The sequence below is a fragment of the Berghia stephanieae genome, chromosome 4 (assembly GCF_034508935.2).
Source record: "Berghia stephanieae isolate SIO BIC M18660-M18661 chromosome 4, UCSD_Bste_1.3, whole genome shotgun sequence".
Taxonomy (NCBI): Eukaryota; Metazoa; Mollusca; class Gastropoda; order Nudibranchia; family Aeolidiidae; genus Berghia; species Berghia stephanieae.
This window is the reverse complement of record NC_088363.1, coordinates 61,725,464-61,746,817: the sequence shown is the minus strand read 5'-3', so window position 1 is coordinate 61,746,817 and position 21,354 is coordinate 61,725,464. Positions and strand designations below refer to the sequence as shown.

General features: G+C 40.1%; 1 long non-coding RNA gene across 1 annotated transcript in view; it reads right to left on the bottom strand.

Moving 5' to 3' along the window:
• Positions 1-19,466: 19,466 nt before the first annotated feature.
• LOC144972061 (uncharacterized) overlaps positions 19,467-21,354 on the bottom strand; it is a 9,572-nt gene continuing 7,684 nt past the window's right edge. Inside the window, exon 5 of the long non-coding RNA XR_013645252.1 lies at positions 19,467-19,619. This is a non-coding gene — a long non-coding RNA (uncharacterized LOC144972061). The remainder of the gene's footprint in view (positions 19,620-21,354) is intronic.

Sequence of the window (21,354 nt, the reverse complement as noted above, 5' to 3'; positions counted from 1 at the left end):
AGTCTCACCCAGACACAAGCACATGTCCCCACTAAGAGGAATAGGCCTATATACTCAAATGTTTACAAATCATAAATAATATGTAAACAAAACATAATACAATGCATAACAGAGAGATCATTTACAAGGAAAAAAATATCTCCCAAAACTAACTTTACATTTGACTGTTTCCCTCTTAGCCAGGGTATCCGGCCAGGCCCAGGACAAAACCAAGTAATCTCATTCCAAGACAGACAGAAAGCATGTTGGAAAACAGATATAAGGGCATAGAAGACACAGTAAGTACCTCCATGGCCATAGTTTAAAGGAAGCAGGCCTGTCCTGGAATACAGCCACCGCAAAAGCAGCCGATCGCAAAATAATGGAGATGTCTGGTGGATGCCCTATGTGCCTCAAGGCCCGAAGAGGATTAAGTAAGTAGTGTCCACTATGGCACCCGGGATCGATCTCGGTCCCTTCTTTGCACGCAAAGCGAGTGCTCTACCAACTGAGCTATCATGACCCCAGAAATTGTTTTTGTTTTTGTTTTTAAGGGTTTTACGGCGCTTGCAATACATTAAGGTCATATCAGCGCCAGTAAAAAGGAAAAAAATGGGATAGTAAAAAGTTCTAGAATTACAATTAAAGCACCCAAGAAAAAGTAAGACATAGGGGAACTGGGAACAAATAGGGATATGATGTAGATTCCAAGAGCATACCACCAATGTACTTAGTTTGAGATCACCTATAAGTCTCATCCAGACACAAGCACAAAATCCAACAAAGAGGAATACACTCAAATGCTTGCATTATCTGTTAAAAATAACAAATATAATAACACATAAAAGAGAGATGATTTATAAGGAAAAAAATATCATCTCCCAAAACAATAACTATGAATTTGACTGTTTCCCTCCCAGTCAAGGACTCCGGCCAGGGTCGGGACAAAACCGAGCAATCTCACACCAAGACAAAGACAGAAAGCAAGTTGGAAAACAGATATAAGGGGATAGAAGACACGGTGGAGGTAGGGAACCCCACCCAGCCAGAAATTGGAATAAAGCACAAAAATAAGACAAAGGGGATTAGTTCAAACAAGGAACAGAAAAAGATTCCAGGAGCATTGTGTGTTTGATTTGAGACCACCTAAAGTCCTACCCAGACACAAGCTCAGGATCCTTTGAAGATGGATATTCTCAAATTTTACAAAGTATACTTTAAAATAAATACATAACAGAATATAACAAAAAAAATTTAGAAGGAACAATATCTCCCAGAAAAGGAACTAATATATTTGATTTTTTCTCAAGACAGGATCCCAAACAGGGGTAGGACAAAACCGAACAATGCCATTGATGTTTGTTTTTGTTTTTAAGGGTTTTACGGCGCTTGCAACACATTAAGGTCATATCAGCGCCAGTAAAAAGGAAGAAAATGGGATAGTAAAAAGTTCTAGAATTAAAATTAAAGCACAAAAGAAAAGACAAGACAAAGGGGAATTGGTTCGAATAGGGAACAGATGTAGATTCCAAGAGCACACCGCCAAAGTACGTAGTTTGAGATCACCTGATAGTCTCATCCAGACACAAGCACAGGTCCCAACTAAGAGGAATACACTCAAATGTTTACCATAATACAATAACATAATACAATGCATAACAGAGAGATGATTTACAAGGAAAAAAATATCATCTCCCAAAACTATAACTATTAGTACTATACATTCGACTGTTTTCCTCCCAGCCAAGGAACTCTGGAAAGGATCAGGACAAAACCAAGTAATCTCATTCCAAGACAATGACAGAAAACAATTGGAAAACGGGTATGGGGGGATAGAAGACACAGCATGTACCTCCCTGCCCACTATGGGAGGTCAGGATCCCCACCCAGAATGCCATTGAAGGTCAAGGAAAGAATACAATATGGAATAAAGGGGGAAAAGGATAAAGGGGGAAGAAGGCCCTGCAAGAGGGTCTACCCAACCCACCTTGGCAGGTCAAAAGTAGGACACAAGACCGCATGAATTGACAAATGTTGCAATAGATGATTATATGTGTGTGAACCGATGTAGAACACAACAGTGAGCAGAGGAAAGTGGTCTCAGACATAACAGACTGGATAGAAAAAACAACCACAGATACAGGACATATGGCACAGAAAAAGAAACCAGAAGAGTTCTGTCAAGCTATTTGGAAGGCTCGATCCAACAAGGATTTGCCTTAAAAAATGAATCAACAAAATAAATCTCATTTGTCAGAAAATTATTTTATATTTGAAAATAAATAGAGTATATGACAACCAATTATAATGCAAACAATTTCTCATAAATAAATGACAACGATATATGAAGGTAAATAAAGTTTTCTCAAAACGACTTCTAAAATGCCAAGGCTGGTATGAAGAAATGTATTAAGATCTAATACAGGATCCTTTTGAATCCATAAAATCTCAATAGAGAGCGGCTTTGTCATAAGATTGACATATCAAAATACTGGAAACCATTATTTAGTCTGATTTCCTCTCTTTTAAACACATTTTCTCCAGAGGTTACGTGAGAAACACGTATTCAATTTTGGTCAAATAAAAATGTATTTACACTTTCTCCACTTCAGTGAAGAAAATATTCAACTTTTAATTCATACAATATTTTTGTTCTGGTTGATTTCTTTTGTTCATTTATTATTGATTACATCAAAATTTTCATTATTTATTAATGTTTTGAGTTGACCGATTTGGGCCATAGCATGACAAAAAGAAAGAATATAAACACATAAATGTGAAAAGTCAAAACATATCAAGTAGCTGCTTTTAGCCATAGCTAAAATAGATTCAATAAAGATCCGGAGAATTGCCGTAATTTAACAGCTTAACCTATGATTATCAAGCTATAAGTGGGTAGCTAAGTCAAGTTCCTTTAAAACGATTTTTAATGCCTTTTGTGTGACTTTTGGCCTCAAAGTATTTGTTTTTACTTGTTTTATCTTTGTTACTGTAACCCAGTGGCTATGGATCTTACAAATAAGACTCAACAACCTTTTAATAAATTAAAATTGTAAAAACAAAGGTAAAAAGAGTAGACGGTCTAAACTAAGTTGAGCACCCCTTATAATTGTAACATCATCTCTCTAGAAAACGTTTATAAAGTTAATATGAAGATTGATAGAATAATGGTTGAGAGAGATATATGGATAGGGGAAAGAGAGAGCGAGAGAAAGAGAGAGAAAGAGAGATAGAGAGAGAAAGAGAGATAGAGGGAGAAAGAGAGATAGAGAGAAAGAGAGAGATAGAGAGAAAGATAGACAGAGAGAAAGAGAGAGATAGAGGAAGATAGAGAGAGAGAGAGAGAGAGAGAGGGAGGAGAAGAGATTGGAGAGATAGAGGGAGGGAGAGGGAGAGAGGAGGAGAGAGAGAGAGGGGGGAGAGAGAGGGAGAGAGAGGGAGAGAGGAGAGAGGAGAGAGAGGGAGAGAGAGAGGGAGAGAGGAGAGAGAGGAGAGGAGAGAGAGAGGGAGAGAGAGAGAGAGAGGAGAGAGAGAGAGAGAGGGAGAGAGAGGGAGGAGAGAGGAGAGAGAGGAGAGAGAGAGGGAGAGAGAGGGAGGAGAGAGAGAGGAGGAGAGAGGAGGGAGAGAGAGAGGAGAGAGAGGGAGAGAGGGAGAGAGAGAGGGAGAGAGAGAGGGAGAGAGAGGAGAGAGAGGAGAGGGAGAGAGAGAGGAGGGAGAGAGAGGAGAGGGAGAGAGAGAGAGAGGAGGGAGGAGAGAGGGGAGGGAGAGAGAGGGAGGGAGAGAGAGGAGGGGGAGAGGAGGGAGAGGGAGGGAGAGAGGGAGGGAGAGAGGGAGGGAGGGAGAGGGAGGGAGAGGGGGGGAGGGAGGGAGAGGAGGGAGGGAGGGAGGGAGGGAGGGAGAGAGGAGGGAGGGGGGAGAGAGGGAGGGAGAGGAGAGGAGAGAGAGGGAGAGGGAGAGAGAGGGAGGGAGGGGAGAGAGAGAGAGAGAGAGGGAGGGAGGAGAGAGGAGGGGAGGGAGGGAGGGAGAGAGAGGGGAGAGGAGAGGGAGGAGAGAGAGAGGAGAGGGAGAGGGGGAGGAGAGAGAGAGAGAGGGAGAGAGAGAGAGAGAGAGGAGAGAGAGAGAGAGAGAGAGAGAGAGAGAGAGAGAGAGAGAGAGAGAGAGAGAGAGAGAGAGAGAGAGCGTTACTCTTGGCCTACTTGCAAAAAATTTTTTTTTTAATCTAGACCCATTTACCCCTCGTCTTCCCCTTTCTTTTTAGACCATTAATTGCCTTTTCTCAATTTTAACATTTGGTGCCAGTTTGTCTATATCGACGCCATTAAAATGGGGAAGTCACCAAAATTCATGCAATTGAACACGGGTGTCAAAAATGACAAGGCATGATCCACCACTTGACCTGAGCTTTTATCAGAGGAAAATCGGCAAAATCAGCACAAAGTTTCTAAGAAAATCCCAAAATCTTGGAATTCCGCAGAAATGAGGATGTTGAGATGGTCACTTGGTTGGACAAAAAAAGATTAAGTGAGAGATGAACGAATTCGAGGGTTGACTGAAGTGAATAATGAATCAATAAAGATAAGAGATAGATTGAGATGGTTCTGACATGTTAAGAGACGAGAGAGGAAGATTGTGGGAAAGAAAGTATTGAATATACAATTAGCGGGAAAGAGAAAAAAGGGATGCTTGAAGACTAGATGGATTGAAAGGATAAAAGATGATATGAAAGAACTAGGCCTGGAGGAAGATGACGCTATGAACTGAGATGCATGAAAATGTGGTATTCATTATGGCAACAATGCAAAATGCAGGATAAGCTGAAAGAAGATGTTGGGGCGGCTTCCACACATTCTTTTGTTACTATATATTCCGTAAGTGTGTTTGTTGTTTGACTTTTAAATAAGGATGTTCATTGTTTGAAGAATAAATTCTAAATATACTATAATATTAGTCTATTCTCCTAATTAATTGGTCATTATAATACTTCGATTTCTTCACTGATTCACTGAACTTGAAAGAAAATAAGTTTCAAAAATTTTGTTCCTAACTTCAGAACTAGAATAGTGCAGCAAGCAACTACTGGAGTAAAGCTGAGTGGAAATAATCAATAGATATATAACATGGGCAATTATCATTTTAAGATACAAAATGAGATGCATGGATGATAAAATGATGGTGATCCTTTTCCTCAAAACAGTTTAAGGTTGACTTGGCTGGTATGGAAAAGAGTGCACGGAAGGAGAAAAAGCAAAAATGCTCCAAATCAATATTTTCATAGGTCTATGATCAATTGTTTCCTTTGAAAAGTTGGAAAAAATGTATTTCTTTTTTAAATTTTAAAATGACAAATCATTTTTACTTTAGCAAAAGTGTTCATTACTTCACCAATGCATTTATTATTTTACGACATGCATTTTCATCCTTAGTAGGCATCCTTCCGTCTCAAGAGACGATGGTTTGCACCCTGTATGGCTTTAGTCTCATCAGTCATGTTGAGAGCAACGACGGGTGTGACTCAGCAGACCAATCCTTGCATGGCAGTCTCTACCGCAGTTGTTGCACACGTAGTTTTACTGTGTGTTTGGTATTTGGATCTGCTGCCTCTCTTTCCTCCTTGTTCTCCTCTCCTCAAACTTCATCTTTCTCCTCTCCTCACCCCTCTTCACTTCCTCCATCACCGCATATCTCCAGCCGCTGCGGTCGTCAGCAAGCGACTCCCAGGTGTTTGAGTCGATGCCTGTCAATTTCATGTCTCGTTTGCAGACATCATAGAAGCGCAGAGCTGGACGGCCAGTTGGTCGCCGTCCAGAAACTAGTTCACCGTACATGATGTCTTTGGGTATGCGTCCATCATCCATCCTGTGTACGTGACCAAGCCATCGCAAATATTGCTGGCAGAGCATGAGATGCATACTGAGGGAGTTCGCTCTTTCTAACACTGCATTGTTAGTGAGTCTGTCCTGCCACCTGATGCCGAGAATTCGTCGTAGACAGCGAATGCAGAAGTTTTCCAGGCGGTTCTCCTGTCTGGCATATGTTGTCCAGGATTCACTGCCATACAGTAGGCTACTGAGTACACATGCCTGGTATATTCTGAGTTTGGTGTTCAAAGTGAGTTGGTTGTTGGTCCACACTCTCTTGCTCAGTTGTGCCATGACAGCGGCAGCTTTGGCGATGCGCTTGTCTAATTCTGCATCAAGTGAGAGGTTGCTGGTGATGGTTGTGCCCAGGTATGTGAAGTGATCAGTGACTTCTAGGTCCTCGTTGTCAATGTAAATTGCTGGTATAGAGGGGACATGCTGACACATTACATTTGTTTTCTTGATGCTGATCGTCAGCCCAAATTCCCTGCATGCGTAGGAAAACCTGTCCATCAGCCGCTGAAGGTCTTCCTCGGTATGCGCGCATAGAGCTGCATCATCTGCAAATAGCATTTCCCTTATGAGGACTGTGCGGACCTTGGTCTTTGCTCTCAGCCATGCCAGATTGAACAGCTTCCCATCACTTCTGGTGTGTAAGTGGACTCCTTCTGCGGACTCTTTGAATGCAAGCTTCAGCAGTAAGGAGAAAAATATACCAAACAAAGTCAGTGCGAGGACACAGCCTTGTTTCACGCCGCTGCGCATGGGGAAGGGTTCAGAGGCTCCACCGTCATAGCTGATGGTGCCCTTCATGTCGTCGTGGAAAAAGGCAATGATGCTTAGCTGCTGAGGAGGACAGCCAATCTTCTTTAGCAGCTGGAAAAGGCCCTTCCTGCTAACAAGGTCAAATGCCTTTGTCAGGTCAATAAATGCAATGTAGAGGGGCATCTGCTGTTCTCTGCATTTCTCCTGAAGTTGACGTACTGAGAAGATCATGTCCACTGTCGACCTCTTGGCTCTGAAGCCACACTGCGACTCTGGGTAGATACGTTCGGCAAGGACTTGCAGTCGAGCGAGGACAACGCGCGCAAAGACTTTACCCACAATGCTCAGTAGAGAGATTCCCCTATAGTTATTGCAGTCACTACGGTCTCCCTTGTTTTTGTAGAGGGTGATAATCTTGGCATCGCGCATATCCTGGGGTACCTTGCCTTCTCTCCAGCAAAGACACAGGAGTTTATGTAGTGGTTCCAAGAGGGATGGCTTTCCAGATTTGATGATTTCGGGTGGAATGCTTTAAAACAATGCATTTTCATCCTTATTACACAACATTTAACTTTAGTTTCAGTCACATGAAAACATGTGATGTCAAACCATACATTTGGTTTGTCCTATACATCTTAATGTCAAAACATTTATTTTCCTTTTAGCAGAAGTCTTTATTTAGCAACCGCATTGATTATTATACAACACGCGTTTTCACTCTCACCACTTCAGCCAAGATAATATCTAACTTTAGTTTCACTAAAGCGTGCGATAATATTAAATTAAACAAACCATGAATGTGGTTTAAAAATCTAACTTTTTCTTTGTGCCGATACAATTTTGAATTATGAGGGTTTTGAGTGGCAGGTCACCGAATGGTATTGAAATAAATACATATGTACATTTGTAAAAACAATATAAAATACAACACCACTAGTATTTTGTGGATTTTCTTTATATACAAGAGTCTGCAAATGAAATAACATATGTCAAACACAATTATGAACACTTATCAGAACTCATACAATGTGATTACAAGTTAAATATCACGACTTAAATTCTATGTCAGAGTGAGGCAACAATTCTATAATTTCCATGAGTAATAAAAATTTAGATGGTGTCACAAATTATAACTAAAGACGGAGAAAGAAATGTTCTAAATATTGATGGTGGTGATTTCTAAAAAAAAATAATTAAAAACAAAAACCCTCAATATTATATGACTTTGTTAAGTCTAAAGCAATATTTGCAATATTCAAAATGTTAATGTCTCTAAACAGATAAAAACATTTTGGCCGCTTTACATGGCTGAAATAGTTCTTCCTTGGCAAAGATCAAATCCATAATTGTTCCAACTGGCAATTTATATTGCTACTTAAATACTTATAAATTTCTGCCTAGGAATGTATATTAATTATTACTACTTAAATACTGCTATTAAGTGTGAAATGAATTTAAATCATCTATAAAGTGTATTTCTATCAAAACTAACAAATGTTGTAAATATATAATATAACATAAAAAGTGTGTTAGCGTGATATATTGAAAAGGGCATTAAAATATATTCATACAATATGTAAATAAGCAATCGTGGTCATGTATAGAACCTTTAGCAAAACTTTTTACTGTATTATTAGGTAGCATGTGACAGGTTCACAAACAAATTGAGGAGAGAAGTAACTGTGTTTGAAATTTAAAATTTATACAACACACACACACAAAAAAAGTTTAGAAATTTGATAAAGGTGATATCTCTATGTTGGTGAAAAATTGACTATTTACAACTAGAAGATAATCTTCTTACAAAATCTCTGATATCGTTTTGGGAGTTTAAAGCTAAAACAGATTGCTTCCATATCCATGACTTATGATTTTAAAATGAAAGGAAAAGCACTAATACTTTAAAATTATAATATCTTCTTTGCATTCAAATTCTAACTGTTTATATACTCAAACTGGCATATTCAGACTTCTGTTATATTTGTGAATGTAATTTCAGTCGTGTAAAAAGATTAAATAAAATTAGGTAGTAGGCAACTAGCGGCGTAAAATTGAATGGTAATAATCAATACATATATGATATCATAAATTTGGCAATCATCATTATAAGATACAAAATGAGGTGAATGGATATCAAAATAATAATGGTGAACCTTTTCCTCAAAACAGTTTAGGGTAAATTGGCTGTTATGGAAAGCTAGTGAATGAAAGGAGAAAAAGAGTTTAAAATTTTGCAAATGACAAATTCATCTTATCTTTAGCAGAAGTGCGCATTACTTTACCATTGCATTTGTTATTTAAGGATGAGTTTTCACTCTTTTCACTTAATATCTTCTTCTTCTTCTTCTTCGTTCCCGTCACGTCACATGGTCAGTCCGGTCTGGTGAATGAAGCCCACAGTGGTCCTGAGGTCGTCCTCACTACCGCACAGCTTCTTTGAGTATGGGGTTGGGTCAGGCCAGAAGTTCCTTCTCAACTGGTTGTACCTTGGACATTCCATTAGGACATGATGTCCATTTTCATTTTCAAGTCCACAGTCACATTGTCCAGAGACACCTGCTCTGGACAACCTCCACATATGTTCCTTTAACTGGTTGTGTCCAGTTCTCAGTCTGAAGATGATGACCTGTTCCTATCTGTCGAGCACCTTGATTGGGTCATTCATGTTGTATTCTGGGTGCTTCTCTCTCCATCTCTGAGACTGGATAAATTTGGCCATTTTGTTAATTTCTCATGTTTAGTACGTCCACACCCTTGGGTGTGGGTGTTGTCCACGACGTGGGGGAGGGGTGAAAAGGGACTGACTCTCAACAGGACATCCTTCCGGATTCCCAACTTAGACCATCTGACCACGGGTAGATGGAGCTCCTCATCGGGGGACCTACATCCATCTAAGAGAAGGACACTCTGAGCAAAAACCCGGACAGATGGAGTTCGCTAACAGGGGACCGCAATCGATCTAGGAGAAGGACACTCTGAAGCAAAACCACCACTGCCTTGTGGACAGACCTTGGATGGTCAAAGGCTAAGGAAGCAAATCCTGAAAAACAGCACGCCGAAGACAGAGCAGCGGGGCCGGGAGGCGCAAATATCACAGGAAACTGGAAACTGCCACTGCATGCTTAATATCTAACTTTGGATTAAGTCACATAAAAATGTGCCATCTCCAATTAATCAAACCACAAATATGGTTTCTTCAATAATTATAACAATGTCAAAACGTTTGAAAGGACAAAATTATATTCCTTTTAGCAGAAGTGTTTATCATTTCACAACTGCACAAATTATTTTACAACACGCGTCTTCACTCTGACCAATTCAGCCATGAAAATATCTTTTAGAATTAGTCGCACTTAACCGTGTAATAATATCAAATTTAACAAACCATGAATGTGATTCAATAATTAAACTTTCTCTAAGCCGATATAATTGAGAATTATGAAGGTTTTGAGTGGCGGGTCACCAGATAGTATTGAAATAAAATTGGATCATTTGCAAAAAAAAACAAAACAATATAAAATACAGCCCCACAAGTATAGAGGGTTTTCTATATAAAATGAGATTACATATGTATCTCATATATACAATATTATAAACACTCATCAAAACTATATACAATGTCATTACAAGTTACATATCACGATTTATAAACCTATGCTCGAAAGTGGTAGGTATCTTATGCGAGTATAAACATTTAACAGTTGTATCAAATTATTTGAGCTGTTGGTGATTCTTTAAAAGATGCCTAACAATGTAATTTCCAACTACAATGAATTTTACTTTAAATTACATGTATGACTTTGCTTAATTCAACAATTTAATAGATCTTTAAACAAGTAAAAAAAGATAATACTTTTGGCCCATTACTTTACAGAAATTATAAATTTCTTCCTTAGCAAAGAGCAAATAAACACACATACCAACTGGCAATGCGTATTACTTCTTAAATATTCTATTTACTAATGATTAGTTGACTGAGATGTTCATTATTTGAAGAAAAAACGAGATAAAATACATGATTTCAAATACATACAGCCAAATACTTCTTTATATAAATAATTACTACCTGGCCATGACATCATATATTCGAAAAGAATGAATCAGTTTGTTTTTAATTCTCAACTTATTCTAGCTAAATATAGGCCCCTCACTTGCCATATATTAACTGTTGCTGGCCATAATTAAATTACTTGAAATAAGATGGGTCCAAAATTTTATTAATTCTTAATGTAATTAATGCAGTAGTTAAGTATTTCATGAGTGACAAAGCGACTGTTATTTTCAAGAGACTACCAATGAGGAAAAATCATTTTAAAATTTCATTTCTATCAAACCTAAATGACTATATTTCATTGCATCAACCTTATTTAATTAACAATTACGTAATCCTTATATATTATAAGAAAAATTACAAAAACAATTAAATTTTATAATTCCATAATATACTTTATAGAGTGTACAAGCCACATCATTTACTTGCGTGTGCTTTTAACAAGCTGACATTCGGTCTCAAATGAGAAACATTAAATTATAAAGTGTTTTAGACAAAATTGATAAGGCATTAAATAATAAATAATAATAGTAAATATCAGATTAAACAGCATAATGTCATGTGTCATATTCAAGAGATGCATTGCAAGCAGTTATAACTTCATGTAATTTGATATGTGTTTATATATTCATTGTGGCAGGGACAGACTGTTAACATGAAATTAGTAGACAAAATGGCGCCGGAAAATTATGATACGGTATTAATTTGTAATGTCCCAGGAGGCAATTGTGGTTAGGTTACAGACAACAAATCCCCCTCCTTCTCCATCTCTCTCTCTCTCTCTCTCTCTCTCTCTCTCTCTCTCTCTCTCTCTCTCTCTCTCTCTCTCACACACACACACACACACACACATGCCATTTCCTCTCTAACATCAAAATGGAGTCAGAAAATTATATAACATAAATCATTTTAAAAACAATGCTTATTCGTAACATGCAAATTCATTACTGTTACTGTTAATTTCATAAGATTGCGAATAAATTAAAATATATATCAAGCCTAACATACGATGAGATATGACAAATGATAAACAACATTGCTTAAAAAGCATATAGGTGCAGCAACATTATAAGGGAATAACAACATATTAAAATAATGAAAAGTAAAAGTCTATACAATTTTTGTTGTTTTGTTTTTAAGGGTTTTACGGCGCTTGCAACACATTTAGGTTATATCAGCGCCAGTAAAAAGGAAGAAAATGGGATAGTAAAAAGTTCTGGAATTACTATATAATTTTTGAAAAGTCCCATTTATGTCTAGGTGATGATTAGCTGGCCGTAATTAAATTACTAGAAACATGATGGGTTAAAAGTTTTTAAAAAATCTAATTTATATCTTTAAAGGTTTTTAGTTTTATTAATTCTTGATGTAATTAATGCAGTAGTGAAGTATTTCATGAGTGACAAAGCATTTTAAAATTTAATTTCTATCAAACCTAAACGAATATATTTCCTTACATCAACCTTACTTAATTAACAATTACGTAATCCTTATATTACAAAACCAATTAAATTGTATAATTCCATAATATCCTTTATAGAGTGTACAAGCCACACCATTTACTCGTGTGTGCATTTAACAAGCTGACATTCGGTCTCAAATAAGAAAGTATTTTAGACAAAATTGATAGGGCATTAAATAAATAATAATAGTAAATAGCAGATTAATCAGCGTAATGTTATGTGTCATAATCAAGAGATGCAAGCAGTTATCATAACTTCATGTAATTTGATATGTGTTTATATATTCATGTGGCAGGGACAGTCTGCTAACATGAAATTGGTAGACAAAATGGCGTCGGAAAATTATGATATTAATTTGTAATGTCCCAGGAGGCAATTATGGTTAGGTTACAGACAACAAATCTCTCCCCCCCCCCTCTCTCTCACACACACACACATACACACACACACACACACACACACACACACACACACACACCACTTCCTCTATAACATCAAAATGCAGTCTGAAAATCATATAACACAGGATAAAGATTTTTTAAACTTTTGAGGTGGATGTTTTACAAAATCAGTAAATTTTAGAAATGGACTATGATTTTAATCATCTCTGGAAAAGAAAAAAAAATGCATTTGATCTGGTGCCTATAAGCAAAGAGCAATTACATATCAATCCATATAAATACACCCAAATTCTTGTTTACTTTAATCATGATTGCTTGGTCGTGATATAAAATATTTGAAAACTGATGGATCATATTTATAGAAAAGAAAATAAATTCTAGTGTTATTTAAAACTCTTAGCTTCATTAATGATATGCTTCATTTGTTATAAATCATATTCAACAAAAAAATAATACAAAGTACAGGAATATCATTTTCTGTAACTAATGATACCAGAATCATTTTTGAAGTTTAAAAAAAAACAAACTAATATATTTTCTCAAGCACACAAACTAAATACCAAAATACATTACCAAATTACTTATGATTGGCATACTAAGATATGTATTATTTGAATAATGATGAATTTGAAATAAAATCAAAACCGTGTTTTAAAAAAACTTAACGTATTATTATTAATATTTTGTAATAAGTGCATCACTCTTACCTTTCTTTTTTTAAAAAGCTATTCTTACTTTCAGAGATGCATAGGTCTGACTCAATAAGCCATGTTGAGAAGGAAAGACTAGCTTCTTAGAATCTATATTCAGGACTTGAGCATTTTTGGACCATGCTGAGAACAAATTGCTTATTTCTAAAGCTATTTAAAGTGAATGTTTCTTTTTTTTCCCCTTGGGAACCACGAATTTTTGAAATTTCAAGTTGGCAGCTCTGCGTGTAGAAATCGCAAAATTAAAAGGGTATTAGAATATATAGAATAATATGTCAATAAGAGATCTGTGTAATGTTAATTTTGATGAGATTGATTTTTTTCCATCTGTGGTTCACAATGCCTTAAACAGAAAGGTTTTCTATAAACAAATCATATTCTTCTTTTAAAAAGCTCCTGTTATATTTGCACGAATGCTATAAAGTATAAAATGAATTTAAAATTACATTCCAATGAAACCGGACATATGATTATAAAATAATTGCCAAAACTTACAGGCAATGAATGATACATAAATAAGAGATCAAATTAGGGTAAAGTGAATGGCGGATGCATTGAAAGTACATTTATCAAAACGTTATACAAAATATAAGCTATTTTATGCAGTATGCGAGTCATTAACATTAAAATAACCGTTGAAAATTCTGAGACAGGAAAAGAATTTCTTTTAATTCTGATAACATGACTTTTCTTAAGAAAATTATCTTTCTATCCAACTACAAGATAATTCAATAGATATTCCCAGATGACATGTGAGTTGATTACCTAACGGGGGAATTATTAGATCATATTTACAACAATATTTATACCAATGTAATAATTACAACACTGATTTATTTATAATAAGACAAACTACAAGGATTTTTTCATATTAGTAAGAATATATTTTAAATGTATATTTCTACCATACTTAACTTATATTATGAAGCGTGAAGGCATAGCAACGTTAAAAGGGCATGCATTTGATTGACAAAATATTGAATTCAATGAGATAAGAATTTCATTAATGGTTCTCATTCATTTCATCTAAATCTTTTATCGGTTGACTTGGTTGTAATGGGGCAACCAAATTATAACATTGTAAATCTTTACTTTCATTAACTGTTTATGACGACTAAAAAATAATGTATTTAGAAGCCAAGCCACTTGAAAAATGTCCTGAGAGGATTAAAAAGATTAGAAAAAACTATTTGCACAGATCTTGATCTTAATTTCAAGAAATATTGTGATAAAAAAAATTAAGATTAAAGAAATATTACGCAACATTGAAACTTGACAAAATATGACAAAAAACTGAGTTACCATATCTGTAGTGAAAGATCGGGCATTTAAATCTAAATCACAGTGAATTAAATTATTTAAGTGCTTGAATGTATATTCTATTATAGGCTTGACAAAAATTGAATGGAGGGCATCGGAAAGAGGAAATAATTTAAAAAACAAGAAAGGAGGTGATGAAAGGAGCAATGGTGATAAGAGACACCATTGATGGTGAAAGAGGCAATGGTGATAAGAGACACCATTAATGGTGAAAGAGGCCATGGTGATAAGAGTCACCATTGATGGTGAAAGAGGCAATGGTGATAGGTCACCATTGATGGTGAAAGAGGCAATGGTGATAAGAGTCACCATTGATGGTGGAAGAGGCAATGGCGATACGAGTCACCATTGATGGTGAAAGAGGCAATGGTGATAAGAGTCACCATTGATGGCTTGCCTTGCTTGTCTTGCTTGACTTGCTTGACTTGCTTGACTTGCTTGTCTTGCTTGCCTTGCAAGGTGGCAGGGACGATAAGGTCACTTTAAATGATCATGGCGTTCTTAAGAGTAATTTTCAGGATCAGATCGGCAGAGATTGCACCAGCAGAGCTCAAGATGAAGAAAGTATTGTTGATATAAAAGTGATGGCAGGGATGTAGATGATGGAAGCAGCAGCAGTGACAATGATGGTGAAAATGGCAAGGCAGGTGCCGTGATGATGGAAGTCACTCCGGCAGGGCTATGGTGGTGAAGATGATGATGATGGGAGGTGATTCTGATGGCAATGGTTGTGTTGGGAGGTGATAGCTTTGGAAGGGATGATGGGAAGTAATGGTAGAGTCATAGGGGTTGTGATAGAAGAGACCATGATGTGAGGTTAGTGGTAATAAGTGAAAGCCATGGCTTGGCGAAAATGATAGAAGCAGGTTCAACAATAAAGATCCAGTAAATGGCACAGTTCCAAACCCAGGGTCAAGGTGACCCATCCAGAAAGAGTCAAACAAATCACATCCCTATCCCCGTCTTCAAGACAATTGTAAATCAACATTCTGCCCAAACACATTCGGGCTTCCTGTAGGCCTCCAGTCCGCCTACTGCACTTGGGTATGGACATGAAACACAAACAAATACACCCCCACCGGTAGAAGCACACTTATCTGTGTTTCAAATCCATGCGAATGCCAACTACAATCATCTTGTCAACAAAGAACACGAATGTAACTCACCCGGCCCCAACCAGTTGGAATCAACTCAAACCCAAGTCCAGAACCACACCACCACCTTCACTTTATCACTGAATCTACCTCCAGCATCCTCATCCTCCCCACAACTTCCACCCACCACCACCTTCCTCGACGAACACAATCTCTACATCACAATCACTACAACCCCACCAATACCACCATCATCACTTCCTCCACCATCACCTCCCTTCACAACCATTGCCATCATCATCACTTCCCACCATCATCCCTTCACCACCACAACCCTCCCATCATGATTTCCATCATCTCGTCGCCTAACAATGCCACCTTCACCAACAATGTCACTATTGTTGCTCCACCATCTACATCCCCATCATCACCTCGCCACCAACAACTCCTCCAACACCTTGATCACTGCCATTACAATCCCTGGGGCCCTCCAATATGACCCATCCCATTCCTCCGTTGAATACCACAATCATCCTCCATGACCTCACCATCCCTGCTGGCCACCGCCTCTACCGCCCACACATGGCAGCAGCTTCTTATGGTTCACACTATTATGTTATGACGATCGACCCAATCAGCAAAGTCCGGTCCGCATTCGTGCACCGTCGCGAACCCGCCCGGTAGCATCGTCACAACACACCTTTCGACTAGATGCTCTGCCGTTTCGGGTTCTTGCCCACAGCGTGGACATAAAGGACAGGAAGTTAGACCCCACTGATGTAACGCACCGGCCGTTAGGCAGCTCCTCGACCGAAGCCGATTCGCAGCTACCCAGTGTCTCCTCTTACTGGTATCAAAGCCTGGCAACTTCTCACCAAGCTTAGAGGAGTGTAGGTCCCCGCCCCCACGAGGGATTGAATTCGTCCAAACCGACTTCCATCTCGTATGTGCAGCTCTGTCCGTAGTCAGGGATTCTGCGTACAAGGGTTGCCGGGACTTATTTCGGCTCGAAACGGGGGCACCGTTCATTATGCGCATGAGAGGGGTATCCCCATTCCCTCTCTCTTTGATCTTACTCAGCCAGTTTCCCGTAATGGTCTCCCTCCGGACATCGGGGGGCTGGATCGCTGCCATCACCGGGCCCCATTCTCTAGGGGTTGTTGCTAGCGTTCCCGACACTATGTGCATCGACTTGCGAAGTTTTACATCCACCTTCTCAACGTTTCTGCTTCTACCCCACACTGGAGCGCAATACTCCGCGGTGGAATAGCATAGTGCCAGGGCGGATGTTCTCAGGAGCGCTTGGCTAGCGCCCCAAGTCGATCCCGCCAGCTTCCTCAGAAGACTATTCCGCTTCTCTATCTTCCGGGCAACCCCTTCGAGATGAACCCGATAGGTAAGGCTGCGATCCAGCGTCACCCCTAGGTATTTTGGACGCGGCTCATATGGGAGTGGCTGGTCCCCGACTAGGACATTCAGTTTACGGGTGTGCCAACCACTGCATAAGTGAAATGCAGTGGCCACGGTTTTTGAAGTGTTCATCTTCAGGTACCACTTGTCAAAGTAGGATTTGAGTCTGGTGACGTCCTCGCTGAGTACGCTCTCGAGACGGGTCCACACTTTACTCTGAGTAACGAGTGCCCAGTCGTCTGCGTATCCCAGCCTCAGGGAGGAAGTGTTCGGCATATCGCTAATGTAAACGTTAAACAACATTGGCGCAAGTACCGACCCCTGAGGGACCCCATTCTTCAATTTCCTAACTTTGCTCGTGGCGTCTCCCAGCGCGACGTGGAATTGCCTTTCCCCTAAGATCGAAGAGAACAACTTCAAGGTCTTTTTGCACCTTATGATTTTTGCAAGTTTGAGCATTAACCCATCGCACCAGACCGTATCGTACGCCGCTGATAGGTCTATAAACACAGCACCTGTTTGCTGTTTTCTCTCGAACCCGTGCTCAATATGCTCTGTAAGGGCAATGACCTGCTCCGTGGTGCACCTCCCTTCCCTGAAGCCTGCCTGCTCAGGTGGCAGGGCAGCGTCTAGGACCGGCCCCCATCGGTTTAATAGAACACGCTCCAACAGTTTGTAAAGACAGCTCAGCAGCGATATGGGTCTGTAACTGTCTGCCTCCTTCGCCGGCTTCCCTGGCTTCAGGATGGCAACTATCTTCGCATGCTTCCACACTTGTGGAAGCTTTCCGTTTGCAAGGATGTCAGACATTGCCTCTGCTAGCCAGGCCCGTGCCCTGGGGCCCAGATGCGTCACCATATCGGGATATACACCATCTATCCCAGCTGCTTTGCCGTTCTTCACTTCGCTAATGGCTGCACCCACTTCTCGGGGACTGAACGGGGCCGTCCAGTCCGACTCCTCCGCAGGTAGCGAGTCCAAAATCGTACGGTACGCCTTGCGGACACCGCGCTCAAAAGCCTGATTAGGGACCCGCTTGCTACGGTTCTTAATATTCTTGGCAATTGTGTCTGCCTCGCATTCCGGTGCAGCCTTCGCGAAATTCCGATCTGGGTCCAATTTCTTTATCAAACGCCAAGCGTGGCGGCTGGAGTGTGTAAAGTCGAGACTTTCCACGGTCTCCTGCCACCGTTGCTTCCTTCCCTCTGCCAGAGACTGGAGTAGTCTATCGGCTGTGTCCTGGGACTGGGTCTGCTGGTACTCTCGGTACAGCTCTTCCGACTCTGCTGTCCAGCAAGGGGTGTAGAATTTCCGTTTGCCCCGTGGAATAGAGCGTTGAGCGCTCTTAACCAGTAGCCTACTAAATCTGGTTATATTCTTGGACTTGGGAGGAATGGCAGGGCAGACCTGCTCGATATAGGAACTGAATTCCTCCCAGTCAGCCTTCCTGAAATTCCATCTGCAAAGTGGGAGAGACTGCACCCTCGGTATTGTCACCCCAGCTGTGACAAGAACCGGCCTGTGCTGGCTATGCGGAAAGTCCCCGAGGACCTGCAACGGTTCACCGTTCGCGCCTTTCGTTACGAGGGTGAGGTCTGGAGTATACTCCTTCTTATGGCGGGTACCCCGGAAGGTACCCTTGGCTGTAGGATCGTACACTAGGTGTAGATCATTACAGTCCATCCATGAGCGGAGTTGTCTTCCTGCCTCGTTGCAGTCTCGGTAGCCCCATTCGTGATGGTGGCTATTAAAGTCTCCCAGACAGATGGAAGGATGGCTGACCACCGGTACCGGTGGTGTAGTCCAAGTCGCTCTAGGTGGTTTGTAAATATTATGCAAACACAGTCCACCTACTTCCACGGAAATTCGGTTCACCCCATTGCTGTCCGTTACGCTCTCAATGACCCTTACCTTCGATGGCTCTTTAGCGTAAACGCTAACCCCTCCTTTGAGCCTCGAAGTGTCCTCGCGTTGGACCACCGTATAGCCTGGGATCTGGAATCGGGAAGATTGCGCGCCTGAATAAAGGTGGGTCTCCTGTAAAAGGAGGATATCAACGCAATGAACGGCCAGTAGCTTTGATAAAAGCTCATTTTTTTCCATACTCTGGCTCTCGACGTTCAGGGACAATATACGCGTCAGTTCGCCATCCCCGCCGTCGCATTTTCCAATCGGCAGGCCGCGAATCGATTGATGCATGGGACGTTTGCTTTTTTCTCGGACGTGCCGACGACCCGGGCGACACGAACGCGGTATTATTTGGCTAGGCGGCAGACCGCTTCGCCATTGACGGGACTGTTTGGGACTCGACATAAGGACAATAGTGTGGCGCCCGGGATAGGGCTGCTATTCGGGCACCGGGTTTGGATCAAATTTAGTCACACACCGGGGCGAGCAGCTCATGTGGCTCGTTGGCTCGATACCCGGGATGGTCTCGTGACGGTCGACCGGGATTTACACCTTTGCCCTCCCGTGTGCCTCAAGCCCCCTCACCAATTGCAAGGTAAAGATCCACGAGGGGGCACACATGGCCAATCTCGATTCCTGGAGCTTGATGACATCAAATATCTGTAACAAATAGCAGTAACAGATTACAAAATGCAGGAAAAACAACTCAATTCTTTGACTTCACATCTAGTTCATAATTGATTCTTGTCTAATCCTGGGGCTTTCTAACTTTCAAGATTTTCAAGACTTGATTCAACTAAGTCGTTTGTAGTCTTAATATACATAATATTTTGCAAGAGGTCTAGTCCTAATATAACAAACAGTATAGTATATAATATTTTGCAAGTGGCCTAGACTATGAATATACATAATATTTTGTGAAAGGCCTAGTCTAAGTATATAAATAATATTTTGTGAGAGGCCTAGTCTCAGTATTTCCATAATACTTATGAAAGGCCTGGTCTACGTATAATATACATAATATTCTATGAGAGGCCTACTTAACACATGCAATTTGAATGACATTGATTGATATTATTCATGGCGCATGACATGATGACCAAAATACATATTGCACGCTATTACTTGTAATTACTGCCTCTATGAAAATCTTTGCCCCCTGTCAAATGCTTATATCTTTTACACCATGTGTAGCTCATGGCAAAGAATATACGATTTATCAAACTGAGGGAAGTAAGCAATTGTTATAGTCTACGCTTGAAAAACGGAAACAAACTTCAGCTCTATGAGCAGTATGTCCATGAAGGTCTTCACCTGGTGGATAGTTGTCGCCCACAAGTTTTTCTCTATTTTTGTCTTATGTATGGCATACACGTTCAACACAAACAAAAGCATGTGTTTTGCCTACGAAAAGTCCTTTAAACAAAAAGGCTGATAGTACAATGGACATTTTTCCAATAATTGACTGTTCTATACTCAGAGATGCCAATTAAAAATTTCAGACAGAACTGAAGGCCGAAAGAGGAAATTCTGCACACAAAATCCTATCTATTTTGAACTATAAGATACCAAAGACCGCTTTTTTTTTCAAATGAACTGAAGCTCAAAATATCTAGGGGTAGCGGGTGTAGTAGTGGTGGTAGTGATGATGTGGTGGTGGTGTAGGTGGTGGTTGTAGTTGTGGTAGTGATGATGATGTGGTGGTAGTTGAAGGGATTATGAGTTGAAGTGGTGGTGGTAGTTGTAACGGTAGTCATGATGATGATGTGGTGGTGATTGTAATAGTGGTGGTAGTGATGATGTTGTGGTGGTGGTGGTGGTGGTGGTGGTGGTGGTGGCTGTAGTAGTAGTAGTGGTAATGATGATGCAGTGGTGGTTGTAATAATAGTCATAATGATAATGGTGTGGTGGTGGTGGTTGTAGTAGTAGTTGTAGTGATGTAGTGATGGTGATGTGGTGGTAGTAGAAGTGATGATTGTTTATTGTTTTTAAGGGTTATACGGCGCTAGCAAGAAAAAGGAAGAACATTGGATAGTAAAACATTCTAGGTCTACAATTAAAAGGACTTGAGGAAAAAGTAAGATAAAGGGGAATGGTTCAGATGGGGAACAGATGTAGATTTCAAGAGCACACTATCAATTTACTTAGTTTGAGTGATGATGTGGTGTTAGTCGTAGTAGTTGAGGTATTGAGGTAGTGATGATGTGGTTGTGGTGGTTGTAGTGATGTGGTGATTGTAGTAGTGGATGTCGTAGTGGTTGAAATGATTATAATGTGGTGGTGGTTGTAGTAGTGGGAGAGAGAGAGAGAGAGAGAGAGAGAGAGAGAGAGAGAGAGAGAGAGAGAGAGAGAGATAGAGAGAGAGAGAGAGAGAGAGAGAGATAGAGAGAGAGAG